Genomic DNA, 13,449 nt, shown 5'->3' with positions numbered 1-13,449 from the left:
AGCCATTATTTTTCTGTTTGGAACAATTTTAAAGTTTTTCTTTTGTCACTAAAATAGGAATGTACCTATACAGAGGCTCAAAATAGGCCATCTTTTTAAATAAAAAGACAATGATTCACAAAGGACTATGAATCGAACATGTAACTAGTTGATACAAATCTAATAGGATTTGTTAAAATCAATCACATCTAATACCTCTGAAGTGTTGTTGTGTAAAATACCACGTGAAGAAAAGAAGGTTTTATTAATGTCTAAAAAAAGTGGGTTTGTTTATAGACAATCTGACAAGTTTCCATAAAAAGTGTTTCCTGAGGCATAAGGAAATGCAACATTATTCTTCTTGAACCCTTTTAGCTCAAGACTTTCCACTCAGTAAAATAGCAGATCTGAAACTGAGAAAGTATATGTGAGTGCAAACAGCTTGTGAAACTTAATACTTTTTTTTCGCATCATCAGAAGGTTTTACTGAACTTAAACCAACTTGCCTGCTCAGTATGCAGTTCAGCTGTGAGAGACTTCTCTGTACGGAAGCCTGTACTGTCTTCAATCCTATGCGTGCAAGTGTCTACCACAGGCAAACAGTTTTCTCCCCATTTTGTAGTCATGTGATCTTCCTCTTAGCAAAAAGAGGTAACCAGCCCCTGTAGACCAATGGAGATTTCCTCTTAGTATTTTTTATTTTGATGTTTGAACTCTTGATGCAACATTCTAGAGCAGGGTGTTCAGGACCTGCTGTGGCCAAAGGACTGATGAAGGAAAAAGCACCATTTATTCTTGGTGATTAAGGTGAAAAACTTAACACACAATGACGGAAGTAGGTCGTCAATAAATCACATCCTAGTCTTTCAGCGCTTCTGTAAGCAGACGACATCCAATTTTCTAGCTCTTGTAGTTTTAACACTGCAACATCAATAATGCATATGTCCAGAATCAGTTAAAAAGACCGTCAGATTCGTTTTCTCTGAGTTCATCAATTTTTCACTGTCTCTTGGCCGCAAGTGTATCTGAATGATTACCTTCCGACATTCTCTGCTATTGTTCGTTGGGGTGCTCTGGATTGTCCCTGTGTTTTGTGGGCTGGTTGGGAGAGGGAGCTTGGGAAGGATGTGCCACTGTGGGGAGGTTGTGAGTCACTGGGATGCCTCCAGGGATGATCCCTTCCGTGGCTGCGAGAAGTCCTCCTGGAGCCACGCCCACGATGCCTGGAGCCACGCCCAGGATGCCTGGCAGATATCTGTATGTGGCACCATTAAGCTCGGGATGAATTGCTTGCTGTTCTATTACTGACCAAGGAGCTGATGTGACAAAGAATTCCTTGTTCACACAGTTTGTTAAGATTTCTGGGATGCGACCTGTGATGGTTCGTCGGATCTCGGTGGCAGCCGCCTCCCTTATCTCCAGCGACACCTGGATGGGGGGGCAGCGTGAGGAGTGCAGATGAGATTCCGGGCATCCTTCAAGGAACCCTGAGCAAAGCTAAAGGGCTCTGACTGGGGCACGTCGAGAGCTGCCCTCTTATCTTGCCATCATTGAGGGCCTGTGCTAAGGCTTTCTCGTCCACCAGTGCACCACGGGCTGCGTTCACAAGGAATGCTCCCTGACTCATCTAGTTTATAGTCATAGTCATTGATGTGGTGGTGGTTATGTTTGCTGAGCTTGCAGTGCAAAGAGATGCAGTCACTTTGACACAGCAAATCCTGCAGGGTGTAGACCCTCTGCACGCCCAGGGACCGCTCTATCCCATCCTGCAAGTAAGGATCATAAAATACGACGCTGAATCCAAAGGCCTCGGCTCGAACTGGAACCGCTTGCCCCGTGCTACCAAAGCCGATGAGGCCCCAGCGTCTCCCCACCGATGTGAGCCCCTCCCAAGGCCACCTCTCGGATCTGCCCCATGCTGTAACACACGTGCCTTCTGGCCATGCCTGGCACAGCCACGTGTTCCTCCGGTACAGACTGAGGATGTGGCAGATGGTTGAGTTGGCTGTCTCTTCCACAGCTGCGGACGGGATGTTGCACACAGCAATCTCAAGCTCACAGGCAGCCTTGATGTCCACATTGTCGTAGCCACTGCCTATGCGCACGATCACTCCCAGGGCCTTGAACTTCTCCAGGTCCGCCCTGGCGAGGGTGATGGTGTGGTACCTCATGGCGCCCAGGGCTTCATGTAAAATCTTCTCGTGGATCTCCTGCGTGGAGTGCGTATCACAGAAGGCCATGGTGGCCAGGTCCTTTGGGATGGGCATCTCCACGGTGCAGTTGCGCAGTCCAGCAGTGCCACCCGGGGCGGGGGTGGAGTGCAGGGGGCCGTTCATGACCTGGGGGAGGATACTTTCACAAATTCAGTGCACTCGCTGTCTCTTAACTTTGTGCTTATCCACACGGGCCATTCTTTATGGAACTTTGCAACTCTCAGATCAAAAGGCAAAGTAGTCCTCTAAGAACCTGGGGAACTCGCAGGAGTCTGCACGCATGACGCCACTATGAACCCAATATAAATCTGTCCGCAAACTCTATAGTTTACACGATGGGCTGTCCGTCTTTTTAAGCAAATATGGCTTCATTCATTCAAAACCGTTTAAGATGATGAAACCCGTTTGATTGTAACTCGGCCAACATCGCTCATTCAATTAACCTCACCACCACCCCAGGTCTGGAGCGCCCGGAATCCGCGACTGCTGGGGGTGGAGGCAGCTCTGGCCCGGTGCTGCCAGGTCCCTGCCCCTGCTCTGAGCCACTGGCGCGGGCTGGGTCCCACCCTGGTGTCCCGTGTGGTCTCGCAGCTCCTCCCCTGCTGGGGCCCCGCTGACCAGAGGGGCACTGGAGACCCCGCTGGCATGAGGGGCCGTCTGGCTGGACCCCCGCCACCTTGGGTCCGAGCTGGCTGGTCCAGCACCACGTTTTTTACTTTCTTCTAATTTTCCTTTCTTCTTGAGAAAATTATGGTAAGATACTTTTAAAAATTACTGGCATCCGTTTTTTTCTTTGAATTTTATTATAATATAAAAAATCATGGCCGGGCGCAGTGACTCATGCCTGTAATCCCAGCACTTTGGGACGCTGAGGCGGGCGGATCACCTGAGGTCGGGAATTCGAGACCAGCCCGACCAACATGGAGAAACCCTGTCTCTACTAAAAAATACAAGATTAGCCCGGCGAGGTGGCACATGTCTGTAATCCCAGCTACTCAGGAGCCTGAGGCAGGAGAATCGCTTGAACCTGGGAGGCAGAGTTTGCGGTGAGCCGATATGGCACCATTGCACTCCAGCCTGGGCAAAAAGAGAGAAACTTCGTCTCAAAAAATTAAAATAAAATAAAACAAAATAAAATAAAATAAAATAACTTTAAATATCTTTAGAATCTGTATTTGAGGCACCTTTTCATTGCAGGGGCTAACTTGTACTTCTATGGTTTTATGGATCATTTCCCTAGAGGTTTGTTTTAGTTATTCAGATTATCTGGGAAATACTCAATTTGGTAAGAGGATTTCAATTTCTTAAATAGTAATATAAATTTAATATTAAACTTATGTCAGCAACATAGAAGTTGTATATTTTTGGAGGTCAAAAATTTCATACAAGTATTTCTTTTATCAAGGCACAATATTAAATTGTTACAAGTTTTTTTCTTTTTAAAAATTTTATTTGTATAATCTTAAGGGGTACACGGTCAGTTTTGTTACATGGATATATTGTATAGTGGTAAAGTCTTGGCTTTTAGTGTAACTATCACCAAATAATGTTCTGTTAGGTAATCTCAGAAAACCTCACACCACTTCTTCAGCTCTTCTCAGACAAGAAAGTTGATTCCCTTACAGCTGAGTCCTGGTCTAGGAAAAGTTATTAACTCTTTGGTTGTTTTCCTTGTCCATGGAGAGGGAGAGAAAACTCAACCCCAAGTTTACCCACTGAATGGAATTCTAGAGAGAAGGGGCTGTTACCAGTTTCTTATTCTTTCTCTGAACTCAAATAGATCAATCTCTTGTTGGTTCTTTTAAGTAGCTGGCTTTATATTTTCTCAATTTAGTTGATGCCATACATGGACTATGGAGAAATAAAATAAGCTATGGAGAAATAAAATAAGCTCTTTAACTAAAATATAAGTCATTTACATTAGATCTTGAAGTATCCTTAAAATGATTTTTGCTTATATAGTTGGCCCTCTGTATCTGCAAAGCATCCTCAGATTCAACCAACCATGGACTGAAAACATTTTTTAAATGAAAAATAAAACAACAACAACAACAAAAAAAACAAAAAACAACAGAGTATAACAACTATTTATGTAACATTTACATTGTTTTAGGTATCATAAGTACTCTTGAGCTTATTTAAAGTATACAAAAGAATGTATATAGGTTGTATGCAAATACAACACCACTTTATATAAGGAACCTGAGCAACCTCAGATTTTGTTGCTCATGGGTGTCCTGGAATCAATCTTCCTCATATACTGAGGAATGATTGCATTCTATAGTTCTAAATTGCATGTTTCTTTTTGCTCAGGGAGAGATATGATTAAAACAGATTCAGCAATTTTCACTCAGGAATGAATACAGATGTTCCTTGATATGGTTTGGCTATGTCCACACCCAAATCTCATCTTGAATTGTGGTTCCCATACTCCCCATGTGTCCTGGGAGGGATCTGGCGGTGGGAGGTAATTGAATCACCGGAGCGGTTACTCCCATGTTGCTGTTCTCATGATTGCTAATGAGTTCTCATGAGATCTGATGGTTCTATAAGGGGCTTTTCTCCCTTTCGCTCTGCACTTCTTGCTGCCACCATGTGAAGAAGGATGTGTTTGCTTCCTCTTCCACCATGATTGTAAGTTTCCTGAGGCCTCCCCCACCATGATGAACTGAGTCAATTAAACCTCTTTCCTTTATAAATTACCCAGTCTCGCTTATGTCTTTATTAGCAGCATGAGAATGAAATAATACATTCCTCTACTTAACAATGGGGTTGTATCCCAATAAATCCATAGTAAATTGAAAATATCATAATTGGAAAATACATTTAATATACCTAGCCTACTGAACATCACAGCGCTGCCTAGTCTACCTTAAAAGTGCTCAGAGTGCTTATATTAGCCTATAATCGGGCAAAATCATCTGGCAACACAATACCCAGCAGAGTATTGATTATTGACCCTCCTGATTGCGGAGCTGACAGGGAGCTGTGGCCTTGTTTTCCAGCATTGAACAAAAGGATGGCATTGCATATCACTAGCACAGCAAAAGAACAAAATTCAAAATTTGAAGTTTGTTGTTTTCTGAATTTGTATTATTTTTGTATTATCATAGAGTCAAAAAATTATAAGCAGAAACTTCATAAGTCAGAGATCATCTGTAATTGCTTCTCTAGACATTAGATGGCTTTCTTCAACAGCATATATTTTCTATCTAAAACCTGTATCCAAATTTCATAGATCATAGTGTTAACATATTCATCGCTCAGACAAAAACCTCTTTTGGTCATTTGGATACTTTACTTAAGCTCAAAGTAAATATTTAATCTTTCACCAGTTGTTGTGGAAAAACAAAATGTTGTATCCAATAAATGTGTAGTATGGTGACTTCTTTTGATCTAAATATGTACATTCTTTGAAAATGTTTACTTATATATTATTGCATTCGCATTTTAATTCTTCATTTATATTTATGTTAAACTACTTTAATTTGCATTTATCTACAAAATTATAATATGGAAGGAGCTTTTCATTGAAACATCCATTAAAGCTTAAGTCTATGTAATTTGATTATTATATTTAATTTTCACAACATAACATTTACTAAAATAGTGAATACACACACACACACACACACACACACACACATACATATATGTATACATAAAACTAAATTTATTGTCTCTAGAAAGTAGCCGATTCCTTGATGGCTATTCTGGGGATAGAACTCAAGGAGGTCAGACTTTTCTATTTAACTTTATTGGCATATAAACCAGTGACTCAACTTTAAGTGCATTTTTTAATCCACTAGCAATACTTAAAAAAATAATATTATGATCACACTCTTAAAAATTCTGACTTAGTTTGTCTTTGGGGAGTCCATGCATTTGTACTTTAAACAATTGCCCTGGAAAAAAACACTGGACTTGACCAACATACAAGTATCATGACCCAGAGTTAAAGAACTACCAACAGGAAATCAAGGTCAGAACACCCAAAGCACTGAGCCTCAGCCAAGTAATCTTTGTCTAATTGAGTACAGCAGAAAACTGCTAAATGATTGTGGAGAATGTCATTAAAACCTTGGCACCATAATGTGTTAAAGGTAGTCAAAGTCATTATATTTTAAAATTCTGGTTTTGCTTCCTAATTATACACCCACTTAAAACCTTGGAATTCAGTATACTACATGACTTCTTTAGGGCCATAGCCAATTAATGAAAGAACCACAATTTGCTTCTGATTACATGTAATTATGCTATAAGTGTAGTTTATGTACTGTATGTTCTTTGTATGAGACTATCACACATTCTTTACCATTTATCTTCTTTACCATGAACAGGAGATGAGAAATGTCACCTGTTGTATAAAGAAATACAGAGAATAACTATTCTCTACAATTCTAAATTTTATCATCCTATATTATTATCAAACCTTGAAGCATTACCTTTATATAACTGAGCACATGATATTCATGGATATACTAGGCATCACTATACTCCTGTCATTACCAGAAATAGAGTAAAACACCATCCCCAACCCAGAAGCCATTATTGTCTAGTGAGAGAAGCAGATAGCCAAGCATATCATTTCAATGCAATGTATTCAGTACTATCAGTGAACATATGTGAATTATATTTTTGATGGTCATGTTATTGGCACTAGTTACAAAGTGAAATTCCAGAAATAGTCTCTGTCATTGTAGAGTGGAATATAAGAAAAATATTAAAAGAGGAATTATGATTTGGGAAGAAATTCTTATGAGTGGTCTAAACCAGTAGTGGGAATATATATGTAAAGACAGGAGTCATAGCTCAGATGACTGTCTCCAAAAGCCAACTGAGCAAGAGCTTTCTCTTCTGCTTTAGGTAAACAAAACCATCAAACTGGTAATAATTGTGTACTGAGCATGACAGTAGCTTCTCAGTGAAGAACATGGTAAGAATTTTTGTAGCCCGAAGAAACAAGAGCCTAGGAGGATCATTGGATCAAGGGCAAGTTGTTCACTAGGGTTTGATATCATAACACTTGATGGGATGGTTAGAAAGACAACTTACTTTAAAGGCGTACTCAAATTGAGTCTTTTGGAGCAACATGTTGCACTGCCATTTTCTGTTAGGTTCATCTTATTACAAAATATGTAATTGTGTTTCTTAAAAGCCATGGTTATTAGTTTCTCTCTTTCTACTTTTTTGTTGTCATGGCAACAACCATAGAAGGCCCAATGATTGACCAGTCATTTGAAATTAAGGAAAGAGGCACTGATATGAGCTTGTCTATTTTCCCTTGCCTGAGATGAATCAGTCAGAAGTCCATGAAATGAGATCCTATTGACACTAATTTCTCCTAGATTTTTGTAACTCAGTTATTTTCATACTTCAAGATCTTCTGCCAAAACAGATGTGAAATTTTCCATGTGGCTCTTGTTTGTAAAATATCGGACACTTTTTGTCATATCTGTAAAACCACTCTTCTCTTACTCTCTCTCCTTCATTTATGTCTAATGAGCAGCTTCATTTATTGCTTTCCATATATTTTATCATTAATGATTCTACTGTGATGGAATATCTGTATATCAATAGATCATTGTAAAGTTCATGCTCAGCAATATAAGTAATTACAAACAGCTATGCCTTGAACACAATGGAAACAGCATCTAAACCCCATTCTTGGAGAACTTTCTGGAGAAATCTATCATGAATTTTTGGATTCTAACATGTTAGTCATCTTGGAGTTTCTACCTATGGTACATGGTAAACATAAACTCTGTTTATGTTATAAGCCATGACAATGAAAATGTATGGTGTAATAACTATAACAACTGTATTTTCCTCTAATTTGATGTTGGGGTCTCTGTCTCTGGAGAGTGGCTATGATCTCTATCCCTGCCTTGTTGGGGCTCCAGGGATTTGGTCATGGATGCTTCCAGTATGCCTTTCACGGGATATTTGTTATCCAAGCACGTGGCCCGATGCCTATGTGTCTGACCTGTGACCAGGTGCTCCTCTTAAAGGAAACTTGTATACACTGGCAGGGATCTTCGTGGGTCTTGTCTGATCTATGTCCAGTTTATTCCTACCAAAATATCCACTCTCCAGGAGAGCCCTAACCAGGAAAGAAGTTAGGTTCTCTTTATGTCAGTCAGGTGAGACACGAAGAGGCAACTCAACAAAACACTTAAAACAACAGAAGCAGCTTATTATTTACAGCTCCCAGAAAGTAAAGGACTGCATAACTCGTAGGACCAATGGAGCGCAGGGAGGGCCATCAGGGACATGCCTGCTGAACCACCAGGTGGAAAGTAAAAGAGAAAGAGCGAGGGTCCTATGGGCTAAAGCCTTTATTGGGGTCCTGGGCATTACCCAAGCAGGTTTCCCTCAGGGACTTCTAATTGGTGGGTTTATAACAAGCAGGCATGAGTTCTCCGGAGTCATGCTGTGACTGAGACATGGTCACTGTGGCGTATCTGTGCAACCCTTGCTGAGCTTGGGGGTCAGTGAGGTTGTATCTTCCTGTCCCATAGGGAAGTGGTCACCAGGAGGCAGTTGTGTAAGGCAGATATCTGTATCAGTCACACTGAGGAACTGGGAGGTGGTGGAGAACTAGAAATTGTCAAGGGTGGAGAAGTCCTGCCTCTGGCATGAGAAAGTGAAACTTATATTTAAAATCGATGCTGAGGCAATATAAAATTACAGAAATGCACTATAAGCGTGGCGAATCCCCACACTTCAGTAACATAGCAACAGGATAATATATTTGAAATATTTACCGGTATACATTATTTTGTAAATTTTGGTGTCTATAGTTAACCCTCTAACCATTGAATTAAGTCATTATATTACTTCAGAGAGAGGGAGAGTGCAGCCTAGGACAAAGTAGTCACTTCTTTGAATTTTCCAACGTGTTTTTTATTTAATTTAAAAAATTAAAACAATGAAATTTACTTTGTGGAGTAAAGTTCTATGGGCTTTGACAAAGACATAGAGTAATGTATCTGTTGCCCCAGTCCTGATACAGAATAGTTCCATCAACCCCCAAATTTCTTCAGGCTGCACCTTTAGATACAGCCGTTTACCCTCAACCCCTAGCCCCCGGAATCCACTTATCTGATACCTGTTCTTATAAGTTTGCCTTTTCCAGAATTTCATATAATATAATCAGACAGTATGTAATTGTTCACATCTAATTCTTTCACTTAGCAAAATGCATTTGAGAGTCATCCATGTTGTTCCAGGAATCAATAGTCTGTCCTGCTGAGAGTATACAATGGCATATGTACCATAATTTGTTTATCCTTTTACTGGTTGAAGAATATTTGGGTTGTTTCCAGGTTTTCTGTAATGAGAAATAAAGCTGTGATAAACTAACATTTGTGTGCAGGATTTACATAAACAGAGCTGTTTATTCTAATTAGCTAAATATCAAAAATGGGATTTCTGGGTCATATAGTAAGTATATGCTTAACTTTATAAGAAAAGTTCAAACTGCTTTCCAATAGAGCTGCACTATTTTGCACTCCCACCAGCAGCATGTGAGAGTTACAATTGGTCTGCATTCTTGTCAGTTCTTAGTATTGACAATTTATTTTTTATTCTACTAACTATGCAGTGGTTTTAATGTTTTGAGCTAATTAATAAATATGTTGAGCATATTTTCATACTTTTATTGCTATCCATATGTCTTTGATGAATCTGTTAAAAATAAGCATATTTTCATAATCTTATTCCTATCCATATGTCATCTTGGATGAATCAGGTGAAAATCTTTTGCTTATTTTTAAACATCAGGTTGCTTCTTTTCTTATTGTTGAGTTTTGAAAGTTCTTACATAATCTGTATACAAGTTTTTGTCAAAAACAGTATTTGCAAAATATTTTCTCCATTAAGTGGCTTGTCTTCTCATTCTGACAGTGTTTTCTTACTTTTTTCTTTTTTTTCTAACAGTGTTTTCACAGAGCTGAAGTTTTTAATTGTTATGAGGCCTAAATCTGGGGGAGATTCTACTAAGAATTTTTTTGTCTGACCTAGAGTCTTTTTTTCTAGATTTTCTTCTAAAAGTTTTATAATCTTTTATATTTCACTTAGATTTATGACTCATTTGAGTTTGTTTTTTCACACATTGTGAGATATGGATCAAGATCCCTTTTTGGGCACCTCATTTCTCAATTAATATATCTTTGAATCTTTGTCAAAAATTAATTTACTATACTTGCGTAGGTTTATTTCTAGACTGTATATTCCTCTCTAGTGATCTAAGTGCCTATCCTTTTGAAAGTATCCTTTTGCTTGATTAGTGTAGCTTTATGGGAAGTCTTGCAATGGGATACCATGAATTCAGTCAAAGCACTTTCAATTGGCAGTAATTATACAGTTCAGAGAAGTCTGGAGTACTCAGGGTATAGAATTGATAGTATGGACCAAAAAGTCTGAAATAAAGTTAGGTCATGTGATAAAAAAGGGCAGAAACAAACCTCTTCTGGGCCAGAGGATGGGCTGTAAAAGGGATTGAAAATGAGTAAAGCTCAGACACAGAAGAATCACCCAATACCTTATCCATTCCTCCATCACAAACTAGGATAAAACTGAAGGCAGAATGGCGAATGGAGAGAACAGAAAAGTCCCAACTGGCCTAGGGGAGGGCCCAAAAACCAAAGCTGTTGTGTATTTTGTTAAGTTTTAAATCTTGGTTTTAAAACCAGCACCCCTAGTGTGGTGCGGGGAAAGCAGCTGAGACTTCCAAAGAGGTCTGTGGAAGTGCTGAATGACACAAGGACACAGCATGAGGGGTTCTTCAGTAATAGGAGGCACAGCCAAGTGAAGGCATTCACATTACCTGCCAATGCAAAACAGAGGAGTTCAGGTTATGCAGAATGAGCAGAGCCTGAATTATTTGCTTTCTACTGCCCCCCATAGCAGTGTTATTAAATATTATTTCTACCTCTAATGAGATTACCCTCAGAATAAATATGAAAAGAAGAACGAAAATGGATGTAGAATCCTAGGATAATTAGTTTTTACTTGGAAGAGGCAAAAATACTTTAAATTTTCAAGCTTACATTATTTGCTAATGTAAAAAATAAGATACCAAAGAAAGTTAAAATATAAGAATGTTAAACAAATTACATCGTGCAACACAAATTTCTGACTACGAAATTTCATACTTAATAAAATATTATGTCTGGATAATCTATGATAATTGATAATAGGAAAGGAGATGGCAGTGGTTAACATGGAATATGTCCTTTTTTTTTTTTTTTGAGACAAGTTTCCTCTGTCACCCAGTCTGGAGTTCTGTGGTGTAATCAAAGCTCATTGTAACCTCAAATTTCTGGGCTCAAGTAATCCTTCTGTCTCAGTGTCTCCAGTGGCTGAGGGCTGAGACTTTTTTTTTTTTTTTTAACTATTATTACTTTACTTTTTGTAGAGACAGGATATCATTATGTTGCTCAGGTTGGTCTCAAACTCCTGGCCTCAAGCAGTCCTCCTGCCTCAGCCTCCCAAAGCACAATATGTCCATGTTTATGGTCATGGTATGCATGGACAAAGCAGCTCTGTGTTGGGTGAGATATGGTTCTGCTTGGAAGTAGAAATTCTGATAATTTGAGGTTACAGAAATTATAAATTATGGCCATGATGAGGTCTTTATGATGGTTCTTATTTCTCTATTGGTGTCAGATCACCTGAAAATAAGATTTTCTTCCTTCCATTTTGTAAAGGAGTAAAGAAAACACCATCAAAGTTGCATTTCTGCTTAATTTCATCAAGCGTTTGGCAAATTAAATAAAATTCACATTCTATTTTCCAACTCATTTAGAATTATTTATACAATTATGTAGCATGCATATGAGTGACAATTCAGGCAATGAATGAAGGGCTATAAGAACACATAGGCATCCCTCTTAACAGAGAAGGAGACTTTATGTAGGTTACCCAGTGTTCAGTTGCCATGGTGGTTGGAGGCAGGAGGAGTTTGCATTGGCTTAGGTAGTGACTATTTTGGAGACCCTCTTGGACTCCAGACCTTCTGAATTCTAGTTAGTGTTCCCAATCCTGCCTCTGCAATGGCAGTCTTTGCAAAAACATCAAGCATGGCAAAGCCCTGGAGAACCCATGTCAGTAGATCCTGCACTGATCCCAGCAGCTCAGTCACTTAAAATCTTCACAGATTATTTTATTTGAGCCAAGACTGGAAAGGATTATGCCAAATTCTGGGATGTGTCAGAAAACTTTAATTAAAGAGATGGGTTGTAATGGGAGCTAAAGAAAGCATAAACTGAAACTTGTCTTGACATCTATGTATATGCTATATCCTATTATCTGCTTAAGAACCTTCTATTGTTCCCAACATTCCATAAATAAAAATGTTCAGTCTTCTCTAGTTCTTGAAAAATTTTTAAAAAGGCCATTAGATAAATTCAGATTAAAGCCACAACGGGATACCACCTTACACGTATTAGAAGAACTGAAATAAAAAGGACTAAAAATTCCAAGTGTCAGAAAAGATATAAAGCAATGGGAACACTCATGCTTTGCTGTGGGAATTTAAAATTGTACAGCCACTGTAAAATGGTTTGGCAATTTTTTATAAAGTTAAACATGTATTTATTATATGACCCAGGAAACCCACTTCTTAATTACCCTATAAAAGGTAACATTTTTGTTAATAGGAAATCTGTATGCTAGTGTTCATATATAGGCATGGTAAAGTGCTTTTTTATTTGTTTTGTCATTTTTACATACTTTTAAGTACTTGATCTTTTTTCTGTACTGCCATTTTAGCTAAGTACAAAATTGGACTGTCTTTCTTTCATAAGAAAATTAACAAAAAATTTTTTTCTTAAATAACAGTTGTGTTGCAGTATAATTTACTGTTATAATACTCACCTTTTTAAAGTGCACAATTATTGGTTTCTAGTTTATTCAGAGAGCTGTGCAACCATCATCACTATCTAATTTTACAGCACTTTCTTCATCACCAAAAGAACCTCTGTACTTATTAGCAGCTATTCCGAATCCTCCCCTAACCCCAAGCACCTGAATACACTAATTCTCTTCCTGTATTTATGGATTTGCCTATTCTGGATATTTGGACATCATATAAGATGTGAACTTTTGTGCTTGGCTTTTATCATTTAGCATATTGCTTTCAAGGTTTATACATGTTGTAACATGTATCAATATTCTATTCCTTTCTGTTGCCAAGTATAATCCACATTACTGTACCACATTTTGCTTATTCATTCATCAGTTGACGGAAACT

General features: G+C 38.7%; 1 long non-coding RNA gene and 1 pseudogene across 1 annotated transcript in view; one reads left to right on the top strand and one right to left on the bottom strand.

The window, feature by feature from the left end:
• LOC112206266 (uncharacterized) overlaps window positions 1-13,449 on the top strand; it is a 305,507-nt gene that overhangs the window by 237,078 nt on the left and 54,980 nt on the right. The gene's annotated exons all lie outside the window — the stretch shown is intronic.
• Window positions 1,033-2,535, bottom strand: LOC468558 (C-terminal-binding protein 2-like; annotated as a pseudogene).

Source organism: Pan troglodytes, chromosome 17, assembly GCF_028858775.2.
Source record: "Pan troglodytes isolate AG18354 chromosome 17, NHGRI_mPanTro3-v2.0_pri, whole genome shotgun sequence".
In the NCBI taxonomy this organism is placed as follows: Eukaryota; Metazoa; Chordata; class Mammalia; order Primates; family Hominidae; genus Pan; species Pan troglodytes.
The sequence above is the reverse complement of the archived record's forward strand: the minus strand, read 5'-3'. Positions and strand labels throughout refer to the sequence as shown.